Below are 22,516 nucleotides of genomic sequence, written 5' to 3' on the forward strand. Positions count from 1 at the left end.
CAACTCAGGTCATGATCTCACAGTTTGTGGTTTGAGCCCCGCATCGGGCTCTGTGCTGACAGCTCAGAGCCTGGAGCCTGCTTCGGATTCTGTGTCTCCCTCTCTCTCTGCACCCCCCCTCCCCCGCTGGCACTCTGTCTCTCTCTTTCCCTGTCTCTCTCTGTCTCTCAAAAATAAAGAAATAAACATTACAAAAAAATTCAAACTGTATTCTACACAAAGGTAATGAATACTCAACTCATCAAGTTCTAATTATTTTACTATGAATTACTGTCCTGTGTACTCCTGGGGTTCCATGCATCTATTGTATGTGGATGGCAGGCTGGGGTGCTACTCTGTATCTCTTGCCAACTCCGTCTTTAGTGGAGTCACCTTGGAAGCTTCATGTTGCTGTGGTGGGAATGTTTACAGGACAGAAAGGAGCAAATGCTACAAACCAGGGTTCCGCTTATTGTTTTGTTGATTATGTAGACTTAGTTACATGAGAGTGTTGATAATGCAGTTTAAACTTAGAAGTGTGTTGCATCTACCTCAAGATATTTGTTGAGTTTTCTTATTTTACAGTGTAGAATCCTGGCAGATTCCACCTTAACAAAGTGACCGACGTTAATATCACCAATAGTAAGATATGTAAACATAACCCCTGATGCTCTCAGTCTGGCTTCAAGCTACTTCTCTGGGCATGGGAGCCGCCATTTGCATTTTCACCGTCTTTGCCCCGGTTAGTCTGCTAGACTCACAGCTGCCTCAGTCCACTTTTTCTCTGCTTGCCTTTTATGCCTGGTCATCCCTCTACTACTGCCTAGAGTAACTTCTCTCTACCTCTCTGTTCAAGTGAACCTTGCCCCTTTACCATGCGCATTGCTGATTTTTTCCTCACGCCTACACGAAGCTCTCTATGAAGATACCTGCAGTCTTCATTCTTATATTCCTGTATTATTTTCTATATTACTAATCCATTCAGGGATTACATGATATATTGGACTGCTGGATTGTGTGTGCATGTTTATGTGTTATCCTCCAATATGCCTTCAAGCCCCTAACAACAGAGACTAACTGCTTCCTATGCTTCTATAAATCATTCCAGAACCTTACTGTGTATTCAATAAATATTTGTTGACTGCTTTTAAAAACAAATGGACACTATAAGTGATGTCCACATTTTCATAGAATATTTTCATATTTCAGTCCATATTTTCACATTCCAGTCCATATTTTCATAGACCCTATTATCCACTGGTTTTAGTACTAAAAACACAATTAACCTTCTAACAGTGACAGCAGTAAGAGGACAGCACTCAGCCCTAGGTTATCCCAAGGTTCACTCAACCTCATTTTGTAAATCTTCATCAACCCAGTCAGTGCCTAGCACATTGCCTGGCTCTTCGTGGGCTCTCAGTAAATGTTATAAATGTTATTAATCCCTTTGAGGGCTGCAACACGGCTATTAGGTCAGTCTGAAGAATGTTCCCCTGGAACAGTTTGGAAATTGTTTTTTATGAAGAGTAACTGTGTCTACATCTTCCGTGTCTGCCCAACGCTTGGGCTACATACCTTGTGCCGCCCTCTTGGTTTGACCCCAGTACAACACAGTGGCAAAGAGAGTACAATTCAGAGGAGTCACAATGTCGCGTGAACAAAGCCAAGACCTGCTTAGGTTTTTGTTGTGCTTCAAAAAGAACCTGAAGTTCTTTCTGGGAAAGGGTAAGTTGATGGTAGGGAACTGCACTACTCGAGGGCTTTGGCAATTAGTTAGCAGCATTGATAGGATTTATTTCTTAGGGTGGTTTGCTTTACAGAAAGGTTGCCTTAAAAAAAAAAAGCTGGATAAAAACAGGTTCCACATTACATTTGCATGAGTTGTCCTGAATGGCATAAATGGACACTGGTATTTTATGGGAGCAGGATGGAGGCAATCAGGGCTGCCTCTGTTTTGCATAATGTCTGACCTACTGCTGAGTCTCACCGAATGTTGGGGATCTTTGACCCATTCAAAATGAGAAACTGTGAAATAATTGTCTCCAGATATTTCTGTCCAGTTTGTCAAACCTAGTAATTCCAACTTATAGGAAACGAACATCCTCTTGAACTCTTATCAATAAAATGTCATGCTCCCAGCATGGCATTACCAGGTCCTTAGGGCCAGGTTTCCTGCTCTTTCCCAGGATTCCATCCATCTCCTCTGCTCTGCATTCAGAGAGAGCTTCTGGGTCCTGCTTCAAATCCTGCCTTGTGAGTCCTTGTCACCACCCACTGACATAACTCCCCTGTTCTCAGTTTTCACTGCAGTCTCCTTTCCACAGTGTGGATCCCTTTATCTGCCAGTTGCAGTGAGACCAATAGGAGGAAAGTGTTGAGAAGAACAACAGCAATGCCCCTCCCTGGTGGGTGGGGAGAGAACCCAGTTTGCAGACGTGCATTGCCTGGTGGTGTTGCACTTGTGTGAGGCAACTCTGCCAACACCTTGCACAACCAAGGAGGTGAGTCAGTGGAGGGTGGAGGCACACAGAGGGCACACCCCATTCCTGTCGGCCTGCAGGGACTTGTTCACACCATTCAGATGGCTGGAGATCAGTTCATTCCAAAGGCTACTAATTGGTTATTTTTTCTTTTTTAAAAAAATTTTTTAATGCGTATTCATTTTTGAAAGACAGAGAGAGAGCACAAGGAAGTCTGGGGCAGAGAGAGAAGGGGACACAGAATCTGAAGCAGGCTCCAGGCTCTGAGCTGTCAGCACAGAGCCCAACGTGGGGCTCAAACTCACTAACCATGAGATCATGACCTGAGCCGAAGTCGGACGCTTAACTGACTAAGCCACCCAGCTGCCCCTGGTTATTTTTTCTTGAACCACATGCTTAAACCAACGTCCCCTACATAAACAGCCATCACCCATTCCATATCACTGCTTTAAAAATGGAGGGATTTTGTCACTGTCCCCCTGGCAATATATGATTCAGTCATCAGCACTCAGAACTCAGTCCCAACAGTGCTGGAGGGTTGAAGAATGAGGAAGGTTGTGATGGTTAGATATTTTCTGGAAAAGTACCAAGGGCCTGGCTTCTTCCCTGGGGGACAATCTGAGTTGCTTGCCTTTTAAAACCTTTCTACCTTTCCTGTTTTGAATACCTGTCAGGTCTATATAAATATCACCATGTCTCTCCTTTGCCCAGCCAGCAGTCATTTTATTTAGCTTTTCCTTCTATAACATCTTATTTACAGGTGTGGTCAGTGTCATAATCCTTCCCCTAAAACTGGAGATTAAAATTCTCAGCCTTCCAGAACTGGTGAATACGTGCTCCATCACGAGAAAAATCAATACGTGCCACCCCAGGAAGTGAGGCAGGGAGCATTTGGACAAAAGCCTCCTCTTGAGCTTAGTAGCAAGGTCATTTGTGTGACCCAAAAGTTATGCTTTCTTGCTAGTTTTACAAAAAAACTGATGAGCAGGGTAGAGGAACAAGAACCCAGATACAATGAGAAGCATGTGCCAGGTACTCCCCAGTGGGAAACATGGACATTTGTCTAGCTATCACATCCCCGCCACCCCAGGTCTAAGCAACCACGGATCTACCTTGGGTCTCTCTGAATAGGCCTATTCTGGACATTTCATAAAAATGGAATCACATAAAATGTGATTATATGATTGTGACTGTCTTTTGTGGCTGGCTTCTGTCACTTAGCCTAATGTCTTCCAGGATCATCGATGTTATAGTGTGTGTCAGTGCTTCATTCCTTTTCAGAGCCAAAGAACATTCCATTGTGTGGCTGTGCCACATTTTGTTTATCCATTCATCAGATGATGAACTTTTGGTTTTTGTCTATTATGAATAATATTGCTGTTAACATTAGTGTACGTGTATTTATATGGACATAAGTTTCTGTCCTTTCCTTTTTTTTTTTTTTTGGAGTGCCATTGCTAGGTTATATGGTAACAGTATGTTTCACTTTTTGAGGAAGTACCAAACTGTTTTCCAAAGTGATGAAACCATTTAAAAATTGCACCAGCAAGATAGGAGTGTTCTAATTTCTCTACATCCTTGTCAACACTTAGTATTATCTGTCTTTTAAATTTTAGCCATCCTGGTGGATATGAAGTGGTATCCTACAGTTTTGACTTGCTTTCCTTTGTGAGCAATGATCTTGAACACGTTACCATGTGTCTATTGCCCATTTGTGTATCTTCTTTGAAGAAATACTCTTCCAAATCTTTGCCTATATTTAAAAAGGGTTTTGGAAAATATTTTAACTTCCATTTTTGATCATTCATAAACCAGTCTAGCAGTATTAGGGAGAATGATTTGTATGGTGGGCTGAGATAAATAATGGAATTTCTTATTTATTTGGGTGGGTTTTTAAAAAATATCGACTTTTTAGAGTAGTTTTAAGTTCAAAAAGAGTTCCTATATACTTCCCCCCCCCCCACCTATGCACGGCCCCCCTTACTAACAACATGCCACACCAGAGTGGTACATTATTACAGTTGATGAACCTACACTGACACATTATCATCACCCAAAGGTTCACTGTTAGTGTTGTACATTCTATTGATTTGGATAAGTGTATAAGGACATGTATCCATCATAGTATCATACAGAATAGTTTCACTGCCCTAAACATTCTCCATGTTCCACTTATTAATCTCCCCTCCCCCGACCCCTGGTAATGACTGATCTTTTTCCTGGCTTTATAGTTTTTGCCTTTTCTAGAATATCATGTAGTTGAAATCATATAGTATGTAAATCTTTCAGATTGGTTTATTTCACTTAGCTATATATATTTAGGCTTCCTCCATGTCCTTGAATGGCTTGATAGCTCATTTCATGCTGAATGATATTCCATTGTCTGGATGTGCCTAAGTTTATTTATCCACTTACTGAAGGACATCTTGGTTGCTTCTAAGTTTGGACAATTATAAATAAAGCTGCTATAAACATTCATGTGCAGAATTTTGTATAGACATAAGTTTTCAACTCATTTGGGTACATACGAAGGAATGTAATTACTAGATCATATGGTAAGTGGATGCTTAGCTTTGTCAGGAAGTGCCAAACTGTCTTCCACAGTGGCTGCATCATTTTGCATTCCCACCAGCAGTGAATGAGAATTTTTGTTGCTGCACATCCTTGCAGCATTTGCTGTTGTCAGTGTTTTGGATTTTGGTCATTCTAATAGGTGTATCCCATTGTTGTTTTACTTTGCAATCCCTAGATGCAATGTTGAGCATCTTTTCCTACACTTTCATCTGTAACTCTTTTTTGGTGATGTGTCTGTTCAGGTCTTTTGCCCAGTTTTTAATTGAGCTGTTCATTTTTTTAATTAGTGAATTTTAAGGGTTCTTTGTATATTTTAGATGACAGTCCTTTATTAGGTATATCTTTTGCAAATATTTTCTCCCAGTCTGTGGCTTATTTTATCATTTACTTGACAGTGCCCTTTATAGAGCAGAACTTTTTAATTTTAATGAAGTTCATCTTATTAGTTACTTCTTTCATGGATCGTGCCTTTAGTGTTGTGTCTAAAAAGTCATTGCCACCACCGAGGTTGTTTCTATTATTATCTTTCAGGAGTTTTATACTTCTACATTTTAAATTTAGGTCTATGATCCATTTTGAGTTAATTTTTGTGAAGGGTTTAAAGTCTGTGTCTAGATTCCTCCCTTCCCTCATTCTCCTTCCTTCCTTCCTTCCTTCCTTCCTTCCTTCCTTCCTTCCTTCCTTCCTTCCTTCTTCATTCCTTTCTCCCTCCCTCCCTCCTCTCTCTTCCTCCTTCCTGCCTCTCTTCCCTTCTTTCCTTCTTCCCTTCCTCCTTCCTTCCTTGACTCTGCCCATTTTAAAATTGAATGGTCTTTTTTACTGTCATAAGAGTCATAAAAGTACTTTATATATTCTAGATATAAGTCCCTCATCTGATATATGATTTGAGAATATTTTCTCTCATTCTGTGAGTTGGTTTTTCACTTCCTTGATGGTGAAATTTGAAGCATATAAGTTTTAATTTCATGAAGTCCAATCTATTTTTTCTTTTATCACTTGTGAATTTGATGTCATATCTAAGACTGTATTGCCTAGTCCAAGGTTAAGAAGACTTGCTTCCATGTTTTCTTCTAATAATTTTACAGGTTTAGCTCTTTCATTCAAGTTGATGACATGTTTTGAATTAATTTTTGTACATGGTGTGAGGTAGGGGCCCAGCTTCTTTTTTCTTTTTCTTTTTCTTTTTTTTTTTTTTTTTTTTTTTTTTGGCATGTGGATAACCACTTATCCTGGCACAATTTGAAAAGACTATTTTCCCCAGAAGTTTCTTGGTTTCCTTGTCAAAAATCAACTAAATGTAAAAGTAAGAGAATTTATTTCTGGACACTCCATTCTACTCCATTGATCTATATGTTTGCCTTCATATTTGTACCATGCTGTCTTGATGAATATACCTTGTAATAAGTTTTGAAATTAGGAAGAATATGTGTTTCAACTTTTTTTGTTTTGGCTATTCTGCGTTCCTTGAATTTCCATATGAATTTTTAGGATCAGCTTGTCAATTTCTGCAAAGAAATCATCTGGGGCATTAATAGGGGTTAATAAGTTTGGTGAGTATTGCCATCTTAACAATATTAAATCTTCTAGTTTATGAACATACGATACCTTTCCATTTATTTCTTCTTCCTTAAATGTTTCAACAATATTGTACAGTTTTCAATGTACAAGTACTACACTTTTCAAATTAAATTTATTCCTAAGTATTTTATTCTTTTTGATGATATTATAAATGAAAATGTTTTCTTAATTTCATTTTCAGATTGCTCACTGCTATTGTGTAGAAATACAACTGACTTTTATACATTGATCTTGTGTCCTGAAACCTGAGTGAATTCACTTACAACTTCTATTTTTTTGTTTGTTTTATGTTTGTTTGTTTGGTGGCTCTATCTCCACTTTGTACTACTCTCTTCCCTTTTCTCTGAATTCTACCCTTTCTGATCTTCTTTCAGTTTCTCTAATATGCCAAGCTCTTTCTTGTCATAGGGCCCTAGCACATGCTGTTCCCTCTGCCTAGATCTCACCATTCTCCTGCATTTTTCACATGGTTTACTCATCCTTCAGCTCTATCTATTTGAACTGCCCTCCCACCCCACTCCATGTCTGATTCTTTTCTGGAAGCCATCACAAATACTGTGTTCTTCCTTAACACATACCTCAGCTTATGCTCTCATTTGTGTTACACCTTGACTGATGTCCTTCTTCCCCAACAGATTCTAAGCCCCTCTCCCATTTTTCTCACTATTATAATTTTCATCACTATGTCTGGCATAGTGGATACTCAACAGCTACTTGTTGAGTGAAATAAAGAATGAATGGTTAGCACTGGAGAAATATAGCTATAATTAAGAACTTTGGGTGGGGTGGGGGGGTCGAAGAACAAATTGAAGGTGGGGCACATACCATCTGTATAACCGATCTGGCCTCCTTCTGGAGAATTAAGTTCTGGAATGGAATGTGGTTATCTTAGGAAGGCCGAGGCATTGAGTGTGTAGCCAGTAACATTGGATTTTTCCCCCATTAAATCTCCTTACTTGGTGGTAAGAAACACAGAGAAAAAAGACCCAGCTATGTGAGTCATTTGTAGATAATAGCCACAGTCTGACTTCTTATTCACTTCTTACCTTTCCTGGGGTACAGCTGACTTGTTGTGGGAGAGGAGGGGAGGAGGCAGTGAGGTGAAAGGGGAGGAGAAGGGGAATTGAAAAGATTCATTTATTTTTCTTGCCAAATCAATTCACTCTAAAAAAAAAAAAAAATAGGGAAATCCCCAACCAGCTGTTCCAGTGACTAGCAAGAAAAATATTTCCTTGGAACACTGCAACAGAAAACACACTTTATGTGCTGGCCCTCCCAAAAGACTGCTCTGGAGTCTTGCAATTATTGTCCTTTTTGAGTGCTTCATTGATATCAGTGACAATAGTTAGAACAGGGTGTTTTTTTCTTAATTAGAATTCTCTTAAAAGTCTGGTGCTTCAACCCTGGTGCTTCAGTTGGAAATATTAAGATTAAGGGTGATAAGAGAACAGAGGGAAAGGTAGCAATGGGGTCTGGAAAATGAAGCAAAGATGAAATGGGCCTGCAGCTTTGTTGGCCTGAAACGTATTTCCTGTCCTATTCTCAGAATCCATGTTCCAGTTGTCAGGCCAGATAGAAGGAAAATGTGTGTGTGTGGTGAAAGAAATTTGGGAAATAGAGATTTGTTTTTTCATTTGGAGCTATAATTTAGAGGATTCTTACACATCTGAGATGAGGTTTTGTTCTAGGGGGTTTGAGATCTTTTAGATATAGTGAAACTAGGATACCATCATGGTAAGGAACACTGGTTTGTCTTTGTGTCTCTGTCATCTAGCACAATGCCTGGCTCAGAGTAGAGGCTCAATGAGACTTCAACAGAACAGCTTAAAGAAGAGGATACAGGCCAAACTAAATTTGCAAATTAGATATTAGAGCCCAGTGACCTAAGCCCATTTTCTTTGTTTTTTATTTCATCCTGATTCCCATTGTCCCATTTTGTCTCCTAGACAACAGAGTGCACATATTTTGAGTATTTAATTTGTAGTTGTTTAGGGTAGGTAATTAATGATAAATTCTATAAGTAAATGAACCAAATCATTGTTTTACTGCCAATAAAATAAAATTCAAAAGAGAATGATTCGAAAGTAAACATTATATCTTACTACCTATGGTTTTTAAATGTCTTGCCAAAGGAAATTTTAAAATACTAAGCATTTACATTGAAACAAGAATGAAAGAGGAAGTTTATGAAAGCACAACACTCAAAGATATTCATTTCTTAGACTGATATGTTAAGCTAAATACTATGCAGAACTACCATTTCTTATCTTCTCTCCTATTTTAGAATACCTCTCTAGTAGAAGAACAAAATCACAATTTGGAGTCCTTCCTTCTGAACTCTTGGAATCTCTGTCAGTAATGTAGATGTGAGGTGTCTTAGGCCAGAGGTTTTCCCAAGTGATCACAGCCAAGTTTCCAGTTCCTGCCTAACAAAATTCCCGGGGACAAAATTGTGGCAGACCTCCAAATCAGGATGACTTTACTTGACTTTAATAATTTGCAAACTGTTATATCTCTATATGGGTCAAGATTATTGAACTTGGATTTTCTTTCTTAGATTTCCTCTGCTCTCAAAGCTTTGTCTATCATTTATATGCTCTATAAATTTTCACTGTACGTTGACTGAGGTACACTTCTGGATTCAGGGAAAAAGAACATACCCACTATTTTTTTATTCAAGGCACAAAGTTCCTTTTCTCATGGAAATTATGCCCTTGCAGAGCTTGGGATCTAGAGATGGAAATTGAAGTTTTAATAATTTGTTGCATGATTCTGAACAAGTCTCCTAACCACTCACTCTAAGACTCACTTTCTTCATAGTAGAATGGAATAAAAATAATACATACCTCCCAAGGTTGTTCTGGGGACTAAATCAGGATGCAGGTGGGAGATGGAAGGCAGAGAGAAGTTGAGAAAAAAAAACACCAGCAGATTTCCATGTCTCTTGACTACGTATGGATTTGAGCAGAAGTCAAAGGAGATCCTTTGGTAGGATGTAGAAACATGTGCATCCTTCAAAGGCATAGGAGAGATGAGCCTTGATCAGTTAACAGGACTGTGACTCCAGGTGTCATGGGAAAAAGTTTTGAGTGGGAGACTGTACACATGCTTATGTAACCAGGCTCTGGAGAAGTATCATTTGAAAGTGGTTAACAATTTTTCATCTTAGGAAGTAGGAACTTTAGAAAGGTAATGTGTAAAGCCTCTGAGACATTTTCCTTGCTAAATTATGTGGTATGAGGCTTTTATTGTGGAAGTAATTTAAATGCCTGTAGGAGCAGAATATCAATGTTTCTCAAAGTATTTTCCCAAAACCACCTGCATCAAATCACTGGAGTGCTTGTTAAAACTACATACCAGGTCCCCCACAATAGAATCTCTGGAAGTTGGACTTGGAAAACATAATTTTTATTTTGGTAAAATACACATAACATAAAATTCACCATGTTAATCATTTTAAAGTGTTAATCCAGTAACATTTAGTACATTCACAATGTTGTGCGTCACTGCTGTCTAGTTTCAAAACATTTTCATCACCCCAAAAGATAAACCCATTAAGCAGACACTCCACATTCTTCCCTGCCCTCCAGCCCCTGACAACTACTAATCTACTTTATGTTTCTATGAATTTGCTTATTCTGGATAAATCCTATAAATGGAATCATATAATATGCGACCTTCTGTATCTGGCTTCTTTCACTTAGCATGTTTTGAAGGTTCATCTATGTTATAGCATGAACTTCATTTCTTTTTATGGTTCAATAATGTTCCACTGTATGGTATACCCAGTTTGTTTATCCAGTAATTAGTTGGTAGATATTTGGATGTTTTTCTTCCTTTGGCTATTGTAAATTAGTGTCTCTGTAAACATTTGTGTCCAGGTTTCTGTTTGAGCACTTGTTTATAATTCTTTTGGGTATATGCCTTCAAATGGAATTACTGAGTCCATGGTGATTCTATGTTAACTGCCAAACTGTTGTGCACAGTGTTTGCACCATTTTACGTTCCTACTAGCAACATATGCATATTCTAATTTTTCTACATCCTCATCAATACTTGTTATGTTCTGGGTTTTTTATTATAGCAACCTTAGTGGGTGTGAAGTGGTATTTCATTGTGATTTTGACTTGCACTGCCCTAATGACTAATGACCTTAAGTATCTTTTCATGTACTTGCTGGCCATTCATATATTTTCTTTGGAGAAAAGTGCATTCAGGTCTGGTGCTCATTTTTTAATTGAGCTGTTTGCCTTTTAGTTGTTGAATTATAGAAGTTCTTTTGTAGTCTATACTGTACTAGACCCTTGTCAGGAATAGGATTTACACATAGTTTCTCCCATTCTGTGAGTTGTCTTTTCACTCACTTGATAGTGTCCTTTAATGAATAAAAGTTTTAAATTTTGATGAAGTCCAATCTATTTCTTTCTTTTGTTGCTTGTGGGAAAGCACCAGAGTTGATTATGATTTTTGTGATCGTGCTTATACACTAAAGCAGTACAATCTTGTACTGATGATATTACCAGGATACTGTTTGTTGAGGATAGTATATTCCTAATGGTTGGATTTTCTTTAGGTGTGCATCCCTAAAAATAGCAAAGAAATAACATACATTCACCTTTGCGTCTTTTCAATTAAAAGATACTTAAGTATCATGTGTAAGTATTCTTTCACCTTAAATTTTGATTCTAAGTAATTCTCATGCATTATTTAGAAGGGTTACGGCAAAACACAAGTACCAATTGTCTAGTCATCTTTACAACTTCCTTTTCTAGTTCCATTGTTCTCAACATTTACTTTTATACAGTATGTATCTCACATTCATTCCATTCACCAAAATCTTATTGAGCACCTACCATATGCCAATGTGCCAAGCATTAAAAATAGAAGAAAAAAAGACACGCTCCCTGTCCTTGTGGATCTCAGTCTTGCTGGAGATAAAAACATAGGAACGGATAAAAGATCATACCATACGAGAGGTTCCTATAAGAGAATAAGACCAAAGTGCTCTGGGGTAAAACAAGAAAGAATCACTACTGTATCCTTCAGGTGATGGGGGTCTTCCAAAGAGGTCTTTTGAGCAGGGAAACTCCATGAACTAATTTAATTTTTAGAAATATAATTCTGGCAGCAATGGGAGAGAGGACTGGAACAGAACAGACAAGAGCCAGTCAGTAAAATCAATAAGAATGGATATTTTGGCAATTAATTTTTCCTCATATCATTTTATTCAGCCCTAGAAATGTTCTACAGTGCTTCAAATATTGATATGAGGTGAGTTTTCTTAAATTTTTTATTACGGAAAGCTGTGAACATATAAAAACTCTTTGACTAGTAAACAAACTCCACATACCCATCAGGACAGATCCAACTGTTATCAGTACATGGACCAAATATTTTATCTGTGACCTCTGCCCCTTCTCCCTTCCAGATATTTTGAAGCAAATCTCAGAGACCATATTATTTCATCCATAAATATTTTATTATGTAACTTCAACAGATGAGAACCATTTTTAAAATATAATCTCAATAGGATTATCCTACCTAAATAAACTTAATAATAATTTCTTAATAGTAGGAGGTTTTTTAAACTCAAGAATTTACAAAAATATTTACACAAAGAATTCCATCTTATTCCCTATAGAAATTTTTTTCCTTAATATTTTTGGTAGGGGCTGGAGAGGTGATCAAGTTTCTTAAAAACTAAGATAATACTGCTTGAAATACACAGAAAATATGTAGTTCCTAGGACTATGTTAGTGATTAGCTTTTCTATTACATGTATTTAGGTAGGGAAGTCTCTACTTTGTTACAAATTTATAGTTTAAAAATAATGTGTATAAATTGGGCCGTTGAGAAATTTTACCTTTGGAATTGTTATTCAGTAATAACTCTTCACATTTGTATAGAGCCTTGAATTTTCCAAAGTGCCTTCATGCCTGTTATCTAGTGAACTCTGATATCTCTGCTGTGCAAAGATGTCTATTATCTAATGTTTACAATTGTTATCAATTTTACTTTGTTGTAGCTTTCACACTTAGATTAAAATAATAAACAGTATATGCAAAATCCTTTACTTGTGAGCCAAGAAAGACTTTGTGGTCAGGCCTGCATGGGTATGAAAGGAAATTACTGTGAATAATATCTTATCAATTATAATTTACTTAATTTTTCATAGTTTGGAAATATTTGGTATTTATGCTCACACACAACGATTTTAAATTCATGGTTATAAGCCAGTATCTTTCATGGACTCAAAACCCACACATAAATTTCCTGGAAACTTCTGGAAAGGCTTGTTTCTTGATTAAGAAACATAGTAACACTTGAACTAGGACAGGGTTTAGCGCTGAGAAATGTTGATAGGTCACCCTTAATTGGCGCTCCATTCTTTTTAAATCACTTCTTCATTTTTCATAAGCATTCCCAGACATACTAGACATAGATTATCTTCAAAACAGTCTGTGGTAGAAGAACGTGGTTAACTATTCATCAAAGAGGTTGATACAAATGTCATTTTTAATATAAATTCTTGCTCTTTACCCATAAAATATAGAAAACGCGAGTACTCTTTAAATAGTCTCACTAAATATAATTTATCTGAATGCAAAGGATATTAGAAATACCTTTGCATTCTCGTATGCTTTTCTCAAAGAAAGGGTGAAAACCTTCCCCATGGTTAGAGAGGAGGGCAGAGACTGAGAGCATGGGCTGTGGAGGAGGACAGATCTGGGTCTGAAAACCGCTGAATCTGAGTAAGCTGCATAGCCTCTCCGTGATTCAGGTTCCTCCCGGGATGTGCTGGAGTCTGTTAGACTGGCTCCCAAGGGCTGATTGTTACATGTGCAAGAATTTTTCCAGCCAGTGTGTAAACCATTGGCTGCTTAAAATCAGGCATGGTGGGAATATTTACATCCCAGGAACCAGGGAACCCTATAAATTAGGGTTCCCTCCCCATTCCTCAGAGCTGGTTTACCAGCACACTACTGCCTACCAGATAGGTTTAAGGACAAAACGAGTTGGTTTCTGTCAAGCATTTGCATGTTTCCCCCCCTACCAGAAAGCATTCAGTAAGTGCCAACTAGTAGCAGCAGCAGCAGCAGCAGCAGTATTTTACCATTAAACACTAATGCAACCAACTCTCAATTGTTTCCTTGTCAAACTAATGCATGATCTACGATTTATCACCTGGAAACATGCTCAGACACAGAAAATAAAGCAGCCAAAACCTAATCAAATCATCGTGGGCCTTCTTACATCATCTTCATCCTGGCAAAACGTTTGCTGGGAGAAAGAAAAGGAAGAAAGTTGTGACAAAATGAAAACAGAGGATTATATTTAAATTCAAAACGGTCACTTGACTTTTGTCTTCCTTGAGACAGCTCGTTGGAATTTCATTATAAATGGCAAATGACAAAATGATGAACAACGTCAAATGCTTGGTAGAAAAATCTGACAATTCTGGATTTCGGCAACAAATGGCAGAATTCCTGACCCAGATTATGTTAAGCCCCAAAAAAGTGAATTATTTGTTCCAAAAGTAAGAATTCAGAGATAGGTCTGTTTTTGAACACAGTTTGCAGCAGGGCTCTTGCTAGCTCTTGAAAGTTCATTTTGTTTTCTGCCTTCGACTTTGTTAGCTCCATCCCCAGACTCCATATGGCAGCCCCAGCAGTTTCAAATTCTATCTTTAAAGTGGAATGTTCTTGGGGCAATAGGGTGGCTCAGTCACTTCAGGTCCAACTCTTGATTTTGGCTCAGGTCACAATCTCAGGATCATGGGATCAAGCCCTGTGTCAGGCTCCTTGGTGAGTGTGGAGCCTGGTTAAGATTCTCTCTCTCTCTCTCTCTCTCTCTCTCTCTCTCTCTCTCTCTCCTCTCCCCTGCTCATGTTCTCTCTCTGTCTCTGTCTCTCAAAAATAGATAGATAGATAGATAGATAGATAGATAGATGATAGATAGATAGATAAAATAAATGAAAAGAAAAAATAATGTGGAAAGTTCTTTCCAGAATCATATGCACCAGAAAAGAGAAAAACACTTTTCTTAGAGTTCTTGCACAACTCCTGAAGTTCACTCTGATTGAATTGTCACATGGCTAACTCTAGTGTGAGAGCCTTAACAGACTGTGTCTAATAGAGACGAGAATATGTACTCTTGAAAAAAACCGAGGTGCTATTACACTAAGGAGATGAGGTGAGTGTTGGGCAACCAGAAAAAAAGAACCCAATTTTCTACTGTATTTTTTAAATAATTTTTAAAAATAATCCCCACCTCCAATGTGGGGCTCAAACTTAACAACCCTGAGACCAAGAGTCATATGTTCTACCAACTGAGCAAGCCAGGCGCCCCAAATATCGTCTACCATAAATCGTCTTCACTGTAATTGAATAAAAATGACAACAACTCGTGTACACATGTAGAGTATAAGCACACTGCTTGCCAGTAACCTTCTCAGGCTGGGTTTCAGCTCTGAGCACTTCTGATGCCGTTAGAGACCTTAGTCATAGGGAGGCATGAATAGAGACAGTATCTTTACAAGGAACTGATTTTGAGAAACCCAGTAAAAGATTGTTCAAAAGCCAGTGCTGGCAAACAAGTTTTATAATACCACCTTACAGGCAGATTTCAAATTGACAGTTCAGATACCAGGTGAGTGTTCCCGACATGCCATTGGTGCCTTGTTGACCAAGAACTCGAGCCCGTGGTACAACGACAGAGGTTTGGGAAGAAGCATCGCTGTGAAAATTGAGAGACGTAAAAACTTTTGAGTGTTCTGTAATGGAAACAAACCTGGTGGCATGTAGAAATTCCAGAGTCTTTGGCTATCAATTTGTTTTAGAACCTCATTCCAGGAAAGTAAGTTGTGACTCTAATGTTATGGAGAAGTTTAAATATTTACGCCAGAAAAAATAAAAAGGCACAAACCCCTCTATCCCCAGAGTACCCACCACTGACAGGTTACATAATTCTACACTCTGTGCATCATGGTCTCTGCTGGAAAGCTGAAGCTTCTGTTTCTCTTGGCTGCAAGTTTGTTCTGCCTGTGCCTGGTGCCATCCTGATTCTGAGCCTTCTCTTGAAGCCACAGGCTGTCATACATGAGTCACAGTGGTTAAAATACAGCCTTTTCTGGTTTATATCATATGCACATTCTGTAACAGTCTTGGAGTAGCATTCCGTGATTCACATCCTAGCCTGGTGTGCCCTAACCAAACACATCTTCTGGAGATATATATTGAGAGCCCTATAGTGCATATTAGTATGGAGCAATTTAATTTTTTCTATCCCCTGGGAACTTTCTGTCTTATGGTATCCTACCCAGATGTGATTTGTTTTTAATTATTGTGACACTCACCTTTATCTTCATCATTGTATATAACATACCAAATAATCCTGTGATGATGCCAAGGAAACGCCAAGTATTATTAGAAGAGTATTTTACTATAGTCACATCTGTAAGCATTTTGGAGGGTAGGCATATTTCCCAAAGATTTTGAGATTGGGTAGATGTTGGCACTCTGTGTGGCCCTGAAAAAAATATCTTAGGTCTTTTGTAATTGAACTAGAAACTGCAGACCAACCAAGAATCTGTAAATAGCATCACACAGCATTCATTTTAAAATACACAGAAAGGGGACACCTGGATGGCTCAGTCAGTTAAGCGACTGACTCTTGGTCTAAGCTCAGGTCACGATCTCAAGGTTTCATGAGTTCAAGCCTCACATTGGGCTCTGTGCTGACAGTGCAGAGCCTGCTTGGGATTCTTTGTCTCCCTCTCTCTCTGCCTATCCACCACTTGTGCTTTCTCTCTCAATCTCTAAAACAAAACAAAACAAAACAAAACAGACTTAAGAAATTTAAAACAAAGAAATACACAGAAATGTTAATGAGGTGCTGCCATGAAATCATCTTTACTAAAAAACGAAATGTGCCCAACATCAGACTGCGGAGATAATTACCAATTTCTTTTCTTCTATGAAAAAATGACACCCGGAGATTTCTGGATCTTAGAAAGAAAGGAATTCCCATTATTTGCAAAAGTATCATTAAGACTGTGTAAGTGTGGCACCAAAGGACAAGTGCCACTTAAAAACAGAAAAATTAAAAAGAGGCATTGCCAGAAAATAAGTGAGAATGCTCATGATGGCTGAGCTCTGTAAGTAATGTAAACATATCTGGCATCTGTCCCCATTTTTTTCTTGGGACCTTTTAAATGAAAGGTTACTAATTCATTCTTAATCACCCACAAGCTGTTAGGTACCCCGTGGCTTGTAGCCATCAGAATTAATTGCAGGTGCCTCTGTGAATCTGCAACATAGCCTAGTAGGCTTAGGGTAATTAACTCTGGATCCCCTCTTCTTGTTCTGAAGTGCTTCTAATTCTCAGCGGATTCCTGAAGCCACAGTTTGCCGTTGAGAGAACTGAAGAAGCTCTGTGGAAATAGAAAGATAACTGGACTAAATAAACTCCTGATTTTTGGAAGGGGAAGTGTGGGGAGATCTCAGTTAAAGCCTAAAGAACTTCTGTAAAGATGTTTCCCTGAAGAAGGAAAGATGTGGATTTGGTAGTGGTATATTTATCCTCAAACTTGAGGGACCCTGGTGTTCCAAAGTCCAGACTTCAAGGTCATCTTCACGTACTATAACATCTTTCCTATCAAACTGTAGTCCGAGGACTGGCGGCATTACCTGGGAGTTAATCAGACATGTGGAATCTGGCCACGCCAGACCTACATCAGAATCTGCATTTTAACAGGGCCCCCACGTGACTTGTATTCACATTGACATTTGAGAACCAGACATAATGCATGTCTGTGATACTTAATCCATTTAAAGAGCTTATCATTCTGTCTAGGTGGCATTCATATTCCATATATGACTGCCAAGCAGATCCAGAAAGAAGTGGGTGCAGTGTTGTTCCTTGGCAGAGCATGCTCTGAAGGCAGGGATACTGCCTCCCAGGCCTTTGGATTCGCATCACTTAGCTTGGTGCATGACATATTGGAGGTGGACAGATGGATGGATGGATGGGTGGGTGGGTGAGTGGCTGGCTGGCTGGGTGGATGTATGGATGGATGAAGAGCATGGGACCTTTACCATTTTTTCTCCAAAAAATTCGAAAGAAAAATGTAAATATATATAAAAAAATCAAGTCCAAGCAGAATTTAATTTTTGTTATTACTTAATCAGGAAAGGCTTGCTTAGTGTCATGATCACAATATAGTATAACATTGACAGGCCAAAAAAGGCTTATTTTAGGAATTGATTGGGCAGTTATAGGCCTCCATTAGCCTCTGGAGCCAGGTTTGGGGTGTGGAAGGGTGTTTTCCAGCAATGAAGACAATATTCCCTCTGCTAAACTCATCTAACATTCTGCATCTGGGCCCTTTGTTGCTATGTTCCTTTTTCCTGGCTGTGCCCTATTTCCACAACTGGAGTATAAACCTTTTAGAGACAGGGACCATGCCTTAAACATCCACTCCCCTGCCACCAGAACATGTCCACTGACCTGACCACCACAATGGTGTTCATGCCATGTCTGCTAATAATCAGAGTCCTATGTTAACACAGAGGTGTTCATTCAGAGAGAAACAACCTGTGCTCCTTTTCTCATGTTAAATACACCTGTTCACTGATACCATTTCTTTTGGAAAGAGGCATGATATCCTTCTATTATTGGTTCATTTTTTCATTCAATAAATTGTTGGAAATTAAAGCCAGCCAATATCGTGTAACAGGGGGTGGCTTCTGCTTCTCTGACACGTGATGAAAACATTTGTGCCTGTGTGTCAGTGCTACCCTCAGGAAAGAGCTCTGAGTGGCTTTGCCAATACCAGCCTCATCAAAGAGCAGCTCAGGAGGAGACACTCCATGACTCCCAGCATGAGTGGATTCCTGAGATGAAGCTTCAGGATATGGAGGTAGAAGTGGGGTGGTAAAGGGAGTATTAGGTGCCCTGGCCATGAAATCAGAAAACTTGGATTTGAATTCCAGCTCTCCCAGTAACTACTTGTGTGACCTTGGGCAGTTTTCATCATGTCTGTGATTGTACAATACCTGGTAGTGTTCACCAAATACTAGTTTCTTTTGCCTCTCTGAGCCTCAGTTTCCTCATTGTGATGCAGAAAAATAATGCATCCTTTAGTATGTGGCACATTGACGTGCATAATGAATGCTTTGAATTCCCTCCCAGTTTGCTGGTCCCTGGTGCCACTCATTATGTGGCACACCCTGTTTCCCTGTGCAAGATCTCCTTGGATTCAAGTGTTCTGTTGGAATAACTTCCATTTGTCCCTCACTGAAATGGTCTGAAATTATGGTTTATCTTCAAAGTACACTTCCTTTCAACACCTGCGGTATTCTCTGCCCATCCCTGATCACTAGTACATTCCTGGTTTACCCCGGTCCTTATATCTAGATCTCTGCCCTGTCTAATCCAAGTAAAAACCTTGCCCCATTTGTCACAGTTAACTGACATGTAGACAAATATCAGAACCAGAAAGTAGTATTCTTAGGATACTTCGTTGAACTTCAATAATTTTGGCATTCTTGAAGAAAGTATAATCTTTATAAATAATCTTTAAAAGTGACCTGAAGGCATATAAGTTCATTGTAGAAGAAAAAAATTGTTTAAATACAGATGATCAATGGAATACTACGTGGCAATGAGAAAGAATGAAATATGGCCTTTTGTAGCAACGTGGATGGAACTGGAGAGTGTGATGCTAAGTGAAATAAGCCATACAGAGAAAGACAGATACCATATGGTTTCACTCTTATGTGGATCCTGAGAAACGTAACAGAAACCCATGGGGGAGGGGAAGGGAAAAAAAAAAAAAAAAAGAGGTTAGAGTGGGAGAGAGCCAAAGCATAAGAGACTGTTAAAAACTGAGAACAAACTGAGGGTTGATGGGGGGTGGGAGGGAGGGCAGGGTGGGTGATGGGTATTGAGGAGGGCACCTTTTGGGATGAGCACTGGGTGTTGTATGGAAACCAATTTGACAGTAAATTTCATATATTAAAAAATAAATTAAAAAAAAATAAAATAAATAAATAAATAAATAAATAAATACAGATGATCAATATGCTTTGAAATCTCTATATAAATGAACATATAATATACAAATAAATTCATTTTATATAAATAAATTCACAAATAAATTCATATAATATAAAGTATATTAACGTATATCATGTAAGTATATGCTAAGATATTTTGACTATATGTATATGTGTATTTGCTCCATCACTAACTTAATAGAAACCATCAGAAACCACACATGTACATACACAATCTTAATATGTTATATATACAATATATAATGAATTTATGACCTGTTTTTTCTCATTTGATTATCCTCATGTTATTAAATATAAGTCATAGTTTAAAGAGATTAGTGCCTAGAATATTGCTTAGCCCATAGCAGTTCACAGTGTGTGTATGTGTGTGTGTGTGTGCGTGCGTGTCTGTGTGTGTGTGTATAAAGTAAACGAGTGTACATATGCTAATGTATTTTCTGTGTAAATTTTGAATTTTCTGTGATAGGTTTCCTTTAATGGGAGCAAATTTGTTGATGAAAAGTATACGTGAAATAAAAAGCCTGATTCTTTACTAAGGTGACCACCAGATAGGTGGACCCCTATCTGCCATAACTTGACATCCCAGAACCACACACAGATTTAGAATTGGTGTCCTGTTTGGGTAGATTCAGCACCATAAGTGTAGACACCATTTTGCCTTTGAACTTTGGGGGCTTTAAGTGTAATATTTTTAGGGATTGGGCAAACAGTTACAGGTGACAAGTGTCCCTTGGATCCCCTGCCAACAGGCACAAACTCTGATGCCTCTAGGAGCCAGGTAGTGATTTTACAGGAGAAGTAGACTGAACAGAATGCTGATCTAAACCTAGTATAGACAGTCTGCAAACTGGAGTGCCCAGTCCTTTCCAACAGGTAGCCGCTACTGAGGCCCATTCGTGTGCCAGTGTGAGGCCCAGTGGTGCCAGCTCTTCTGATTTTGCAAAAGACACCAAAAATTTGAATATTTATGGGAAATTCCTGATTCTGAAATAATGGCAACTCATTTAATTTACAGTTATTTTTTAAACCACCTTATAGAGGTATGGTCAACATAGAAAAAAGCTGTACATACTTAATAATGTATGAAACAATGAGTTTGGAGATAAGGAGACACCTGTGAAGCCATCACCACAATCTATACCATAAACATAGCTGTCTCCTCCAAAGGTTTTCTTCTTCCCTCTTTATTATTGTTGTTGTTGTTTATTCTTTTTTATTATTTTATTTTTATCACGGTAAGTGTACTCTTTAATCCCCTTTACCTGTTTCACCCATCCCACCCCCACCCCTCCTCTGGTAACCATCAGTTTGTTCTCTATTGTTAAGAGTCTGCTTCTTGGTTTGTCCCTCTCACTGTCTCTTTTCTCCTTTGTTCATTTGTTTTGTTTCTTAAACTCCACATACGAGTGAGATCAAATGGTATTTGTCTTTCTCTGACTTATTTCACTTAGCATTATACTCTGTAGCTCTATCCATGTTGTTGCAAATGGCAACATTTCATTCTTTTTTATGGTCAAATAATATTCCATTGTATATACATACCACACCCTATTTATCCATTTATCTATGAATGGACACTTAGGCTGCTTGTAAAATAATGCTGCAATAAACGTAGGGTTTCATGTACCCCTTCGAATTAGTGTTTTTATATTTTTGGGTAAATACCCAGTAATGAAACTACTGAATTGTAAGGTGCTTCTATTTTTAATTTTTTGAGGAAGCTCCATACTGTTTTCCACAGTAGCTGCACTAGTTTGCATTCCCACCAACAAACAGTGCATGAAGGTTCCTTTTTCTCCACATCCTTGTCAACATTTATAATTTCTTGTGGTTTTGATTTTAGCCATTCTGACAAGTATGAGGTGGTATCTCATTGTGGTTTTGATTTACATTTCCTTGATGATGAGTGTTGTTGAGCATCTTTTCGTGTGTCTGATGGCCATCTGGAGGTCTTCTTTGGAGAAACATCTGTTTATGTCTTCTGCCCATTTTTAAGTGGACTATTTGTTTATTATTGTTGTTTTTCGTTTTTATTTTTATTATTTGTGTGTGATAAAAATACTTAACATTACAAGTCCTACAGCACCCACCTGAGAACTTTAAGCCTCTGGATTAGGCTGGGGAGCTGTTTTGTTCACCTGAAAGACTGCAGATACTTGAATGCCAGGTGTGACTGCTTTAAAGGACTGACTGTACCTGTCATCATCAAGGGGTGCAATCTGTCATTTTCATAAACCAGACTTCTCAGTGGCTCCTGCAGGAAATCCTAAGTGGATGGAAGGTTTTGCTGGGCAATTACCATAAGTAATGTCAATACAAATAGAGGAGACGGCCAACATTTTTTACCTGGCTCAGTGAATTGGCAAGCTGATCAGAGGGAGAGGTCCTAAATACATTGTGAATAAGCTCTTCTCACTTCTAAAAAATATTCCTGGGACTAAATTATAAAAACCCTCAGATTTACCTGCTCTTGGAGGTCTACTGGAGTTAAAAGTCTAAATAGCATTTTAAAAGGAGGTCAAAAACAGACAAATCCCAGCCAAGTAACGGGAAATGTCATTTCAGGATAATAGCCTTAATAGCATCTGCACAATGGACATTAAAATATATTCTTTTCCTATAAATGCCCTTAACTCTGCAAGTTGGAGACATGGCTTTAATCAGACAGGTTCTCATATCAGGTTACATCAGGATGTAAGCAGGGGATTGTACTTGCCTGATCAACATGGGAAAGAAACCCAGAACATTTTCTTTTATGGCTAAAGCATTTTTTAAGGGAAATGAGTAGTTAGGCATCTTTATTATTCAGCATCTACAAGTGTTAGG

The 22,516-nt window shown here is 38.5% G+C and overlaps 1 protein-coding gene across 1 annotated transcript in view; it reads left to right on the plus strand.

Annotated features, from left to right (window-relative positions):
• Positions 1-22,516, plus strand: part of FRMD6 (FERM domain containing 6) — a 247,869-nt gene that overhangs the window by 33,394 nt on the left and 191,959 nt on the right. The window contains exon 2 of the mRNA XM_058739039.1: positions 6,793-6,860. The gene's annotated coding sequence lies outside the window, so the exon portion shown is untranslated. The remainder of the gene's footprint in view (positions 1-6,792; positions 6,861-22,516) is intronic.

Source organism: Neofelis nebulosa, chromosome 7 (assembly GCF_028018385.1).
Source record: "Neofelis nebulosa isolate mNeoNeb1 chromosome 7, mNeoNeb1.pri, whole genome shotgun sequence".
In the NCBI taxonomy this organism is placed as follows: domain Eukaryota; kingdom Metazoa; phylum Chordata; class Mammalia; order Carnivora; family Felidae; genus Neofelis; species Neofelis nebulosa.